The 15796-nt window shown below is 38.6% G+C and overlaps 1 protein-coding gene and 1 pseudogene across 2 annotated transcripts in view; both read right to left on the bottom strand.

The window, feature by feature from the left end:
- Positions 1 to 15796, bottom strand: part of COLEC12 (collectin subfamily member 12) — a 195878-nt gene that overhangs the window by 121970 nt on the left and 58112 nt on the right. The gene's annotated exons all lie outside the window — the stretch shown is intronic.
- On the bottom strand, positions 1567 to 2263 carry LOC121489077 (annotated as a pseudogene).

The following is a 15796-nucleotide window of genomic DNA, read 5'->3' as shown; positions in this document are numbered from 1 at the left end:
TATGGCTAAGAAAGTGGTTGATTAGAAATTATATTCAACTGATATGTATAGATACATTTCTGTAGGAGCTCATTTAAAAGGAATTGCTTTAATTATTCTCCAAATGAATCAGCATTGCATTTAGTTAGGTAACTAAAAACTATGTCTTTTTTGAGACTTGACTTAAACATTATAAGCCAATATAATTTGGGAGAATAGTAATTAAGACACTAAACTATATATAAATGGCTTTCCATTAAGATTTCATTAACTTAATGTTTTTCTCCCTTTGGATTAAATTACATCAGGCCAAAATGAACTCGCCCCTGAGCAAATTTTCTAAGGAATGAATATAACATTTACTAGGAAACACAAACACAGTAAAGGAATTTTTTAAAAGATATTTCTTAACCAGATGGAAGGCTTTACTTTAAAAATGTAAAAGGTCATAAAAGCCCCCCTTTTGAGGGCATTCATAATTTTTTTAACAGGCCAAAGTGAATATTCTTAACACACAAGTGTGATTTTTAATTCTTTAAAATGCAGTGGGGAGTGATTTTTTTCCTTCACAGTAAGAAGGAAAATCCCTCTGAGATTGTGAAGTCACAGAATTTGAGACTAAAAGTTTGCTCACATCAAAATGCTGTTAGCTGACCATCTGCTTTGTGTGTTTTGTTTTTTTAATGAAAGCATTTTATCTCCCCACTAGTATAAGGATACAGATTTCAAAGTAGTTAAACAATTGTCAGATCAATGTGTACCACACCAGACAACCTCTATACTTGGCCAATGTGATACTAAACAATGCAAGCTATTTTCTTATACAATACCTTACTAACACAGGCCAGTAAAGAATCTGCACCAGAGTGAAAGGGAAGGTAGGACTGCGTGATGGTCGATGTCTATGTGAAAATCTAAATCCAGGCCTATGTGAATAATGAAATCTCAATAAACAACCAAATTGGAAGAAGCCCTACAATCTATGAGAGATTCCCCCACCACTCCATCTATCTAATCTAGCATCCTTTACTCACTTATCCTTATTGCATTTTTTTTTTCGGTGAGATGATTCTTTTAACTACACTCCATAGAGAAGAAATGATTACAAATTTATAAAAAATTATACATATATAAATTTATAAACTCATAAAGGACTGTTTAAGCAAAAAAAAAATTCTCCCTGATAAGAGAATTATATGATAAGAGAATAATAAGAGAATTATAAAAGATGCAAATCTTTTATTTAAAATGACATGATGGTGCCTGGCTGGCTCAGCTAGCATGCAACTCTTGATCTCAGGGTCATGAGTTCAAGCCCCACATTGGGCATGGAGCCTACATAAAAAAACAAATAAAGTGATAAACTAGAATTAATGTATAATAATGGCACTAAATTTAGATATGGAAATTATCCTCAAAGTTGCTGGATGTGATTACTATCAAACTTTTACTTTCTGTTGATGCTTCTAAAGAAGCGATGGAGGCTTAAAGAAATTGAAAAGTTCTTCACATGGTTTCTTGTGACCATGTGTGGGAGGGCAATGTCTTTTTCTCTAGGGTCTCAAGGTAAAACATCTTGATTTGAAATCAGAACTGATCTGCTGCACTGCTAAGCACTGCTCGAATACTGCCATAAAGCTGTGATGGAGGATTTCCCAGGATGAGGTTGCAAATGGCAGTTCCTGCAATCCTGATGTTTTAGAAAGAGCCAACGTTGTGCACTTTCACATCAGCCAAAACTATCTGTGTCTGTGTCACATTTTCTTATGGCAAATTTGGTTGTTTCTCCTTTGCCAGAGATTCTTCCTATTGCCCTGGACAGGTGGTCTCCCTTTACAGGCTTCACATCTGTAATTTCAAGAGACTCTAGAAAGAGGTCATCCCACCTAACAAGGGCAAGTGCCTCCTCCACTGGAAACCCAAGAAGAAAGGCTTACACAGGACTAACTGCTTCTGTCAGAGCATAGACATCTTTTGTTTCTTTAGAGGTCCTGATTTCTACATTCCTCAATTTCAAGGTAAAGCGGACCTGAAGTCTCGAATGTTCTACGATGGGAGTAACTCTCTTCATCCAGTTCTCTTTGAATGGCATGTGTCTATTAGCTGGGCCTGGGATCTTCCTTCTTTCCTCCTTCCCGCCCAGGAATCCATGGCCAGTGGGGAGTGGGAAAATTGGCCTCTTGGCTGGCTGAGCCTCCGTCGGGTCCGTGTCCGCGTGTCTCCAAACCCCCCCAACGAGGACCATTCAGCCTGCTGTTTCCCCACCTGCCGGCCACCCTGGCGGTGAGCTGGGCGAGCTGGGCGAAGCCGTCCTCCACCGGGTGCTCCGTGCTCCCATCCCCGGGAAACTCCAGCCCCAGCATGGGCTGCCAGCTCCACCTTGAGTGCCGCTGCCCTTCCTGCCCTTATTTTATTTCACAGCTCTTATCACTATCTGCCATTACGGGTTTATTGTCAATTTATTTTCTGTCTCTCCCAGTAGAATGTAAACTGCCTCCAAGCTGGCTCTGGTTTGCTCCCTGCTATATCCCCAGCTCCTAGAACAGCCTGGCACATAGAAGTTGCTCAATAAATAAATCCTTTGGAAAACTACACACTCTGGACCTAGATAACTCTGCTTGTTAACTATCTCTATTTTGAAAACTTGTACTTGTCCAGAGCTCTTTTCTAACTACCTATTTACTAATGAAGATACTATTTATAGTATTTGAAAGACAATGTTCCCTTTCACTTATGTTAAATCTGAAACATCTTAGAGGCTTTATTTGTACAGACAAAAGTGCTAAGAATATGAGTATAAACGGACTAAGCTAAATTTATGAATCCAAGTGAGTATATTAAAAGTAGAAATTTAAATTTTTTTTTTTTTAAAGAGCAATTCATTTTTTTTTTTTAATTTTTTATTTATTTATGATAGTCACAGAGAGAGAGAGAGAGGCAGAGACACAGGCAGAGGGAGAAGCAGGCTCCATGCAGGGAGCCCGATGTGGGACTCGATCCCAGGTCTCCAGGTTCATGCCCTGGGTTAAAGACGGCACTAAACCACTGAGCCCCTCCCCAGCTGCCCTAATAAAAAACTTTTAAATAGTCAACTTTAAACTAGTTTCAACCTACCTCCATATCACCATGAAAAACAATTATCATACAGACACAAATCCAACTAAAAAATTGAATATTCTAAAAAAGAGGGAAAACTTTTACTGTATAATCATCATCATGTGAAAGAATCCAAAGGATCTTTGGATTGGATCTATCTTTGGATCCAAAATGGATCCAAAATGGAGAATGAAAAATGAAACTAGTTATCCTGACAAAACAAAAATGTTTTGTTAACCCAAAGGGCCAAATTTTTTAAAATGTGTAATGATCTCATAATGATACTTTTCATTATCTTTGCATGTAAATGGCTGTCCACTTTGTATTCAAGTGGTTGGCAACATTTAGGAACCATGATCACATCATGTGGCCTCTTAGAGCTAGTCAACACATTTTATCTTGGCTGGCCTACTACGTAGGATTTGGATTGGGCACTTCATACTTTGCATCTCATCTCAAAATATACTGAAGATTCTTCAGGACAAGAATCATGCCTTGTTCCTGTTTATTTCTTGAGGCACTTTGGAAAGTTCCTTACACACAGTTGGTGTTCAATAAAATCATAATTAAATGAATGAATGACCCATGGAATGTGGAGGAGGAAGGAGAGAGTAAAGGACCACTGAGGTGTCTACCTTGGGTAAATTAATGAAGTAGGAACTCATGAGGAGGAGCATACTGGGAGCAAAGTAATGAATTTGACTTTGGATGTGTTGATTGTGACATCCTACCGCACATCTGGGTTGGAGATCTCCAGTGAGTATTGGGAAAACCAGACCACAGCTCAGGAGATGACCAGGGCTTCTCTCACATTCACCGGTCCCTGGTTCCATCCAACATTCAGGGGGGTATGCTAGAAAAGCAGCACCAGTAGCAGTAGTAGTGATGTTAGTAATTGATAACACTTATTGAACCACTGCCATATACCAAGCATTGTCCATGAGTTTATATATATGATCTTATCCATCAATTACAGATACCCAATGAGGCAGATACCAGTATTATCTAGGGAGGTTAAATAACTTGTCTGTGGTTGGTCACAGGCCTATACTCTTAATCATTTTACTAAAATCCAAACCAATCTAAGAAACCTTGAAGAGTTTACATGTACTGCCATCCTTAACTCTAAACATGTATCTTCTGTAATTTGTCCCTCTACACTCAGGTCTGGAAATGTTTCCACAGTGAACCTGGACTTGATTATGTCCATTCACTAACTTCATTATTATTCATTCATTTACTAACAAATATTTATTCAGTTCCAGATACTGTGTTAAGTGCTGGCATCTACATTAAAACTAGTACTAAAATAATCACTGGCAATAAAAATAGTAACAGCAAGAGTTTATAAAATATGGCAAAAGAAGCAACAGAGTATGTGGATGTACCTACTAAAATGGGAGCCTGGTTTCAACTACTCATCTGGCTATGAAAATCTCATTTACCCTGGCTGGGTCTCAGTGTCCTTACACAGAAGTTAAGGGGTAAAATTATAGTCAGTTCTGCTATATTGCTACTTTGAAAATACAACCTCTTTCCAAACCATTTGATGTATTAGAAAACAATTTGAGTATAACATGAATTTCATTTCTTTGCTAATACACAATTCCTTCTGCGACAAACACTGTGAATGTAGAAAATTTCATCCAGCAAAACTGAGCCATTCTAGAATACACAAAATGTGTGTACACACACATGCACACAAACTTTAAACATCTCCCAGCTACCTCAGTTCACGGTGTGTTGTAAGCCACGCTCGTCTACATCTGGTGTTAGAACTTTCCATCTGATATCAGATAACCTTCCTTCTACCCCTTCACAAAAACTCACAAGCTACAACCCTTCCAGTATCTACCTCCTTAAGCAAACTTCAATATAAAGTGCCATGTTTACTGTTGTATTTATACATTTCTTAACATGCTTCTTTTACATATATAAAACTGTGCTAACCTTTTTGTAGAATCTTTTTTTTTTAAATATGTTAGTGAAGTCTTTGAGTGCTGTGCCCATTATCCATACCTCACTTTTCCCATTGGCCTGTGGTTTTTATCACATGATTTTGCGTAGGTCAGTGGTTTTTAGAAAGGCAGTATGTTGCATGATAGCAGAACTGACTGTACTCAGATCAGGCTCAAATTTAATGTTAATTCTGTGTAACCTCTCTGGGTTATTTCTAGATTGAATGTTTACCTCTGATAGTCCTTTAAACAAATCTCAACAGGCTGAATCACATCAATAGGTGGCTGAAAATAAAAAGTTACAGCATTTATGTAAGTCTGAACTTGCTTTTTTTTCCTATAAGGAAAAAAAGGACCAAGTCATATCATTTAAATGACCACATACTCACTGTCCATTTTGCTACCTCCCCAAAGAAAGCACCTACTTCCTTGCACTTGAAAATTCAGCACTTTAGAAAGGCTGTCCCTTGGTTTCCTACACCAACCAAGGTTGTTTGGGGCTTTCATTTAAGGCAAGACTGGTATGGGCTCAAGAAACTTAATATAATCTGAAGGTTACTGGAGTGCTGCTACCAGTTTTTTCTGAGACTTCTGTAGTAACTGAACAACTGGATTCTTACAAGATTCTGGCATCCCTAGGAGGCCTGAGGCCCTGACATCAAGTTATTGCTCAACCCCGAAGCCAATCAGCTCTGAGTCACCACGGACAGAAGACAACAGAAGGCTTCAGAGGTTTGTTCTGGTCACCTCCTGAATCTAGGTCTGCCCTGTTTATTAAAAGGCTGGAGAAGAGATCAGCCTGTGGCAGGTTGTAATCTTTTTTGTTGTATGTATTTTTTTTATTTGAGTTCGATTTGCCAACATATAGTATAACACCCAGTGCTCATCCCGGCAAGTGCCCCCCTCAGTGCCCGTCACCCATTCACCCCATTCCCCCACCCACCTCCCCTTCCACCACCCCTTGTTTATTTCTCAGCGTTAGGAGTCTCTCATTTCTGTCTCCCTCTCTGATTTTTCCCACTCATTTTCTCTCCTTTCCCCTATAATCTCCTAAATACAATTGTGAGAGAAAGAGAAGAAAGCAAAGTTAAGTACCCTGCAAAATCTACCACAGAAATCAAACTCACATGCCAAGAGGGAGTCATTGCACCAATATAAGAGGCCATCATCATTACTACTACTAATATGACACCACTAAAATATTGTCCATAAATCATTAAGCCATTCTCTTGGCTGAGAAAAAGGAATATGAATTATTAGAATATATGCTTTCCACTGATAATGAAAACTGTGAAAGGATATGCCAACAACTGAAAAGTAGTTCAAAGCATCATTTGAAAATGCAAGAAATAAAAGAAGATACACAGTCTTTAAAATCACAGATATTTTTAAAAATACAAACCAATAATGGCTGATAATGACCCAGGAAAGATAAATGTGGTATGGTACATGGTGTTTTTATGACAAATCTGCATGATGGGAGCTGGCCTGCTTTCATAATCAACCTTGCACCAGATCTGGCTTGGTGTCTATGTTTCTATCACCCATGTTTCTATATTGTCTGAGTAGCCACGTATGGCCCATTCTCCTTCCACAAGACCTCTCCTGGCCATTCTTCCTCAGGATAGGTCTTTGCACTGTTCTGATCAGCTCAGGCTGCCACCACCTCCTGCCAAGTGTGATGCAATGGATGGTCAAAATCAAATCCTTATCTCAGATACTTCCTCCCTCATTGCCTCCCTACTCATGCTGCCATCAAAATTATCTTCCCAGGGATCCCTGGGTGGCGCAGCGGTTTGGCGCCTGCCTTTGGCCCAGGGCGCGATCCTGGAGACCCGGGATCGAATCCCACATCAGGCTCCCGGCGCATGGAGCCTGCTTCTCCCTCTGCCTGTGTCTCTGCCTCTCTCTCTTTCTCTCTGTATGACTATCATTAATAAATAAAATTAAAAAAAAAAAAATTATCTTCCCAGAGCACATATTTGAACTTTACTCTCTTCTGCAGTCACACAATGGCTACCTTTTCCTTACAGACACCTTTGGATGGGTTTTAATGCAAACATCACCTTCACTGCACCCCATTGATCCTGTCTCAATCATTTTTTCCTGCTTCATCTCCCACGCTGGCCATCCCAACTTGAGCCAAAACATTTACCACTCATAGAAGTGCCCTACATGGCCCCTGTTCCAGGCCAGCACTCACTCCATCTGCTTAGAATGTTAGCTCCCTCTTCTTCGCCTGTTATGTCACTGACTTCCCTGATCCTGACTAGCAGCTTCTTGGTGTTTATTTAGTACTTATTCCTGATATTATAATTCTCTTCACTTATACTCTCCTAGTTGAATTCTGAGTTTCTTCAAGATTTTAGCACCCAGCACACTCTCTTGCACATAATGGACAGTCTATTAACAGTCACTAAATGTAATGAAGTTAAACTTCTAAGAGAGAAAGGATGAGAAGTTAAACTCATAGATATATATGGCTGACATATATTTGAAGTCTCTTTTTACACATACCTTTTCCTGAATAACCAGAGGTATACAAAGCATTCAGAATTTTGCCCACTTGATAAAAACCCTTCCAGGTATCTAAAATCTGAACATTGTATTATTCTGAGTAAGCTTTTACACATAAGTTGAAGACACTCATTTGTTTTTCAAATGCAAAAAAAGTGTCAAAATATAACGGCTATTATTTTGATGGGTCAGGCTAAAGAATTTCCTGGAACTTTGCACTCTTGTTTCTGATAATACACAATAGAAATTTGGACTGAAATCTAGACTCCTCATCTTCTACTGACAGCAAATGTCCAGAAAAGACTCTGATTGTGTTTCTGGCAGTCAGATATTCTTAATAACTGTTCACCTTTCCCCTTTGGTCTTCCCTGTGTCTGTGTTGTCTCTGGAGAGAATTTAAGTCAGAATCCGTGACTAATGTGCATAGTATGTCAGCCAGACTATTGCTATAAAACAAGCTCCAGCTAGCCATCAACTCTTTGTCGTAACATTGCTTCTTGGTTAAATTACTGGACTGCATGAAAGATGCCTATTTAGTGATTAAAATATTGGTCAAATAGGTCCTGCTCTGCCAGGGGACTAGTTGGAGAAAAGGATCTTTCTCAGCTAGAGATTTATTTCGCAGGTGAAAAAAAGGTGGCTTTCAGAAATTTAGATTTGGGGCCCTCCACTGTAAATGTAGTTTGGTAGACAATACATAGATCTCCCTGTATTCAACTAGGATTTTCAGGCCTTGCTGCCAGCCTATCCAGGAGTCATGTGAATCAAAAGTCACAACCAGAGGTAGCTATTACAAGGATGAATGATGTTTTCCTCTAAACAGCTATATAAGAATTTTGTATAGTTCTTTGATGATCTTACATGTGTTCATCTTTCCTCCACAACCAGATTGCATGTTTCTTGAGGCCAAGTTCCTTGCTTCATGTTTAATTTGTATTCCTCACATGGCTGACTGAGTCATCAATGTTGAAAAATCTAGCATATGCTCATTAAATATCTTCAATTAGTTGATTGTGCTGTAAAAAAAAAGTAGCACAGTCCTTGTGTTTGTCAATGATCTCCAGCTCAGACCTAGAAGTAAGCACATATTTACATGACCTAGGAGCTTCTAAGGTGAGAAGCAATTTTCTGAGGAGAATAAAGTTGGAGAAGGTTAGGGACAGTGAAGGAAGGAACGCAGCAGTCACTGAGGAGAAGTTACAGAAATTATACTAGGCTGTCTTAGCCCAAACCAGGGCCTCCCTTACTGGGACTCTATATTTTCAGAGAACAGCTCCATTAAATATTGATGATTGGACTCTGAAAGGCCTAGAATTAAATTCCAATCCTGTTTTAATTTTATGGGCTATGCAACATAAAGACCGAGGAAGAACATCTGGGCCACTGGGCCGCATGCACATGTTCACAGCTGGAAGAGATCATAGATGACCCAAGTGAAATTAGCTTCAGGGTGGCCACCTGCACCACATTTTCATTTCTCTAAAATTCTTTCCCCTGCCCATTTTGACCTGTCCCATGACTCTCCACTTAAACTGAACTTTTTTAAGAGTCTATTTCCGTAGTCTCTTTTCTCTCATACTCTCAAGTTGGTTTTCATTGCGTTGGTGGCGTATGTGCACACACATGGAATGAGGAACTCGCAATCATTTGCTCAGTTGATAGCTAGTTGAGTTATCTTTCTTTAGTATATTCCTATGTACAATTAGAAAGGACAGGAAATGACTCCAGGGCTAAAAGTCTTATTCTGATTTGGGTAACTGGCTTGAGTCAACCCAGATGGTGATACTTCATGTCACAGCATGTGAGTTAAAAGAAAAGTCTTTGGAGAAATAATAGGAATGACAAGAGCTTGCATTTACTGAGCCCCTACCAAATGAGAGGCACTTTTCTAAGCTATTTTGTATCTATTAATTCATTTAATGGACTGTTTCAAACTAGGTTAAAAAAATCTCTAATATTTCTCTGGCAACTAATAAAATAGATTAAGGAAAGTAGAATTTAAGGCTTTGACCTGTCATCCCAGAGCACACATATTTCTGAAGAAATATACTTTTTAGAAATTTATAGTCTACATACATATGTTACATGTATATAGTCGATTATAATTCAGCTTTGAACTCTTGGATATATTTTGAGTTTAACTTTTAAAAAAATTGTAAAAAGAGTAAGATGACATATGTGCTAGATTGTAATGTAAAAGCCATGTTCTTAAATAAATGTAAAAAAGAAATTAATTTGGCCATAGAGATACTGTTGGATCTAAAAAAGTAGACATGAGTGATTTCAGATGTTGTAAAGTCAGAGTGCCAGCATAAACCTCATTCTCTTACAACCCGGGCTGACAAATGAATTAATAATTTACTTTTCCTAACTCTTTCCTTCTAAGTTGATAGCTTAGCCTCAAATATAAAGTGGTACTTTATCATGGAGCTAAAATTCATTCTCAATTTTACTATACTCAATATTTCTGCCAACCATTTATTATTTTAGAACATATTAAAATCTTAAGTGAACATGTGTCATTTTACTTTCAATACTTTAAAAATTTACACGTCAAGTTGGGCTGCACCTTATTACAAGAAAGAAGAGATACAATGGTATATCAAAAATTCTCATTCCAGGGGATCCCTGGGTGGCGCAGCGGTTTGGCGCCTGCCTTTGGCCCAGGGCGCGATCCTGGAGACCCGGGATCGAGTCCCACATCAGGCTCCCAGCGCATGGAGCCTGCTTCTCCCTCTGCCTGTGTCTCTGCCTCTCTCTCTTTCTCTCTGTATGACTATCATAAATAAATTTAAAAAAAATTAAAAAAAAAAAAAAAAAAAAAAAAAAATTCTCATTCCATATAAAAAATAGTGAAAGGGAATAAAGGGGAAAGGAGAAAAAATGAGTGGGAAATATCAGAAAGGGAGATGGAACATGAGAGACTCCTAACTCTGGGAAACGAACTAGGGGTGGTGGAAGGGGATGTAGGCAGGGGGTGGGGGTGACTGGGTAATGGGCACTGGGTAATGGGCATTTATTTATAAAAATAAATTTATAAAAAAAAAATCTCATTCCATAAAATACCAAGTACCCGTATTCTACAAACTTCCATTGAATCTCTCTGAATAATCACAGAAAGAATAAAAGAACAGACCTGACATTTGGGGGCAAGGCCATGATTATGGGAAGTTAAAGAAGCAGCTGGCAGGAAAGAATAAATAAAGGAATCAGGAATTACAATTTTGGATACGAATTGGCTATCCTTAACATGCCTCATCTATCTGGGAAACTTTTTCCAGACTCAACTCAAACTTCTATACCTTTCTCTGATGGTGCCCTTGCTCTGAGAAGTCAACTGCACCTCACATTCTTTGTACATACTTCTACAATGGCACGTTCTTCACCGTTTTATCATTACTTGTTTCCATGTCTGCCTTTTTCTCAAAATCATGAACAACTTAAAAGATTTTTTGTTTTCTTCATATGCACTGTCCATATGTATGCCTAGACCAAAATGGTATCTCATCTTCAGTGTTTAATAGTATTTGTTGCATAAATGAATGAATGAATGAATGAATGAATGAATAAGCAAATGAATGGAAAGAGGTAAATAGGCTAGCAAGGGAGAGAACACCCAGAACACAAAGAAGAATCAGACCCTAATAGCCACAACAACTCAAATTTTCTAAACCTCATGCTCTCCAGAAGCATGAATTTTTTTTTCATTTTTCCAATTTTCCAATTTTATCACTCTCTCCCTACCTATCTAACAACATTTATTGAGATAGAATTCACATCCCTTCTATCTGGAGACTAGCACATGCAGTAATAATAATTAGGAAATGGTACTAATACCTTACATTTAAATAGAATTTTACATAGAAGCATTTTCAATACATTAATGCATTGGATTCTTTGAATATTTCTTTGAGTTACATACCACAGATTTTTATCATCCCCTTCATACATATCAGATACCTGAATCTTGGAAAGGTTAAACTGCTCACAATTACAGATGATTCTGGGAGTTAACAAGGTAAGATCATGCCAAACAGGCTCTACAATGGGGCTGCAGAGTGCTATACATTAAAGCGCTATGCATAGTTTAACATACTTATGCACATTGTATGTCTCTGCAGAAGGCTAAGCTATGCAACTTTTCCTGCACTGATATGATCGAAGAGCATCTTTTCAAAGATCACCTTTGGAGACTATTTTAAAGGAACAAACTTTGGGAAACAATGGACTTAATCATTCAGTGTTCATTTGGAAGCATTCATCATACTATATGACAGAGAGTATATAATGGTGAACAAAAAGCAGACACAGTCCTTGCCCTCTATACAGTATATAGATTGTAGTTTAAGGCACCATGAGAATGGACATAGGAAGACACTTTCCACAAGACTACACTAACCAAAGTGGTGTCCAGTCTACTTCAACTTCATATTTTCCTTTTGCAATGAATATGTACCAATCAAAATTCACTTTGGGACCAATAAGAATATTTTTCTTGATGTAGCTAAACCCAATTTATCGGGAAACTAATAATTATTGGCCAGATGTTTAAAAATCTTCTCAGATTCAGAAAAGGAATTTTTTTGAATCAATGGGTTTGAAAACTAGGGATAGGGATGTTCCTTGATTTGTAAGAACAAGAAAATATATTAGGGGGTTTGAAGGGCAGTTAATCTACAAACACTTATTGAACATCTACTTTCTATCAGGTATTGGGGATAAAGATAAAGGAGACAAAAATCTCTCCCCTCAAGTTGTACAGAGTCTACAGAAAGGCAAATGTAACAAATATTACCATTCAATACAATGAATGCCATAGTAAAAGAGTAGTACTGGACCAAAGAGGGGACACCCAAATCTGTGGGAGGTGGGGAAGAGGCAGTAAAGGGGCAGAGAAATATAATGCTTAAATTGAGTCTTAAGTGTTGGATATGTTTAAGGAGTCAGAAAATGATGCTGAGAGGAAAGAAGAGGTCCCCAAGTATGAAATGCAGGCTGGCATTTCTTTTCCTCCTTATTCATACTGGTTCAATGATTTTCCATCACCACAATATTTCCTACAGAGATGGATTATAAATTCAAGTCTTCAATTATGATGCCTACACAGAGCGCCTCTGAATCTTAAACTGCAGCCCTGACTTCTCTCCTGAGCCCAGTGGATGGATCCAACTCTTTGTGGTTATTTCCACTTGGAAATCTTACTGTCACCTCACCCTGTTTACCTCAAACTAGGTAATAGTAACAGATCACCTCACAAGTGTTCCTGATTTCAATCTTCCCTTCTTTTAATCCATTTTATACACTGCAACTGAGCTAATGCTCCTAAAACAGAGATTGCAGTATTCCTTCTACTATGTGGCAGCATTCAGATATTCTAAGCTGATCTGCAACAACCTCCTTGTCCTACTCAGGACAGGTCACTGGAATACTGAATAAATAGGAGCAGAGGCAGGAAGCTTGCCTCTGACAATTGACTGGCATGACTTTGGGCAAATAATAGCCTGGCAGGACTGAGTAAAAATTCCATGACAATGTATGGCCCCAGCACATAGTCCCCCTCAATAAGGAAGGCTTAATTGCTAAGTTTTGTGTGTTCCTGCCCTTTGTTCTTTGCATATCCTGCTTCTCCAATGGGAGTTCAAGCCTCATCTTGCTTGTGTAACTTTTTCCAAACACTGGGCCTAGAGTGACTTCTGCTTTTTCCAAACTCCTAGAACTTCTACTGCTAGCTCAGGCTAGCTCCTCCATATAATCCTAGAGGCCTCCCTTGGAAAGCTAGAAGTCACTGCAAGAGTTCATTTGGTCCCATCACCTGCTAGCAGGAGTCCTCTCTCTTTACTGATAAACCAAGGCTATCTCATATGCAATCCTGAATATTCACTAATTTTCTGTATGTGTATATACCATGTTAACATGAAATATATATGTAGAGTATATGAAAAATAGGTATTCTGTATGTGCATATTTTCTTTCCAACTACTGCATATATTCTTCAAGAACAAATATTTCTCCAATTTTTCCCATAGTATCTAAACAAAATATGTACTTGATTAGTATTTAACTGACTTTAAGTATCTTTAGATTGGAGTTAAATTATTGATCAAAATCTCCAAATCTGGAAAAATGGATGCATCAATTTGTCATGGTGGAAAGAAACCACAAGTCAAGCCTGGAAGGAACTCAATTAGCTTGTATCTCACTTTCATGTCTTTGGTCAGTAAAATAAAACCACTCCTTTTATTTAAATATCCTCTTGGGCCTTCTATTGAAATGGTTAAGAATTGGCTCTGGAAGTGTGGCTGTCCTCAGGCTTTCATGGGAATGTGTGTCTGTCCCTGAACTCTGAGGTACTTTTGGTTCCAAATATGTGCCTGTGTTCCCTTAGCCTAATGGTGCCGGGTGAGGGCAAGAGGAACCTATGGAAATGAAGCATGGGCCTGGAGCATAAGAATAAGAATTAGATTACGAGGGGAAAGAGAAGGCAAAGAAGGAAGGACAGTGCTCTCCACAGTCTAAAGTCTAGGCTCCATAGCTAAGAACTGGTCTGGTGCAAAGGCTGTGGCGGGTGAAAATGCTGACTTAATTGAAACAATATGCCATGAGCACAGCTCATAAAGCCATGCTCCCACTTCAGCTTCTGCTGTCCTTCCAGAGCACTCTCTGTGCCAAGAAAAAGCCTCAGGACTGTCCAGGTCCACACTTACTTCACATCCAGCCATCCCACCAGGGGAGCCTCAGCACACTGTATCCTATCAACCCCCAGCATACACCAGTCACAGCCCCAGCCAGCTGACTAAATTCACCAAGTACACACAAGTGTTCACAAAGGACAAACATACAAAGGACCATTCCTTCAAGTTTAGAAGTAGCTATTTTTTAAATTTATTTTTTATTTTTTATATATATATTTTTTATTTATGATAGTCACACACAGAGAGAGAGAGGCAGAGACACAGGCAGAGGGAGAAGCAGGCTCCAAGCACCGGGAGCCCGACGTGGGATTCGATCTCGGGTCTCCAGGATTGCGCCCTGGGCCAAAGGCAGGCGCCAAACCGCTGCGCCACCCAGGGATCCCCAGAAGTAGCTATTCTGCCTAAGTCATACAAACACAGGAAGTTAGGCAAAATGGGGAGGCAGAGGAATATCCTCCAAAAGAAAGAAGAAAACAAAACCTCAGAAAAAAGAATTAAATGAAACAGAAATAAGCAATATGCCTGATAAAGACTTCATAGCAATGATTGCAAAGAGGCTTACCAGGCTGGAGAGAAGAATGGAAGAACTTAGTGAGAACTTCAACAAAGAGATAGAAAATATTTAAAAAACTGTAACAAAGCCATGCAGATAGAAACCATAAGCTCATATTTACACTACAGTGTAAACATAAAATATCAGAAGTAGTCTTGATATGAAATTAATTTATTTTTGAGGCATGATATTCCCACAAGTGGCTTGCAGTCCTGACACTCAACTTTCTGGAGCGATGGTTTTTTGGTTGTTTCTTTTCATTGTTTGGTTTGGTTTGGTAGGGGGAAAACAGATGATGAGATAGAGTAGACAAAGGTTAAAATATTAATATAGGTATGAAAAATAAAAAAAATCTTTCTCCAATGCGAAAACTTTTATTTGAAAAATTATATATCTCTATATAAACGAGATAGACACATGATATTTCCACATTGCCCTAAAGCAAGAAATTTAGAGTTGTCAGAAACAATATCCTGAAATCATCTCACTGGGTTTCATACCCACAGTAACTACAGTTCTCCAAGCTATATGCAAGACCTGACAGAGGGGAACAAACACAGGGCTTCTCTAGATCTAGGAAAATACTTCTTCCTTAATTTGTTATCTTTTGTTTTTATTTTGTCCATTTAAGCTATTTTTACTCATTAAGATATTTTTTCTTACGTATTACTTTAAGACAAAGGTCAAATCTGACTCGTTGCCCTCTTCTTAGGACAGTCACAGTTTGTTTCTTCCAGTTGAAAATGTTTTTCCCACATGGTGTTTGCACTCTGAGGGGAACATATAATAATCAAATCTGAGCAGGCCAACAATTTTCCTATGGAGAACAGAATGCCAGAGAATGAGTGCCAGAGAGTGCAATAACATGCACTTGTTCTTTCAAAGTGGCACACAGGATGCATCAGCAGATTCCAACTAGTGTGGATTTCAGAACATCTTGGAATAAACATCATCAGTTTCTCCAGGTTAATGCTACCATTTCTCAGCCTTGCTCCTTTTAA

Source organism: Vulpes lagopus, chromosome 1 (assembly GCF_018345385.1).
Source record: "Vulpes lagopus strain Blue_001 chromosome 1, ASM1834538v1, whole genome shotgun sequence".
NCBI lineage: Eukaryota > Metazoa > Chordata > Mammalia > Carnivora > Canidae > Vulpes > Vulpes lagopus.
Note: the sequence above shows the minus strand (reverse complement) of the source record. Positions and strands in the feature narration are given on the sequence as shown.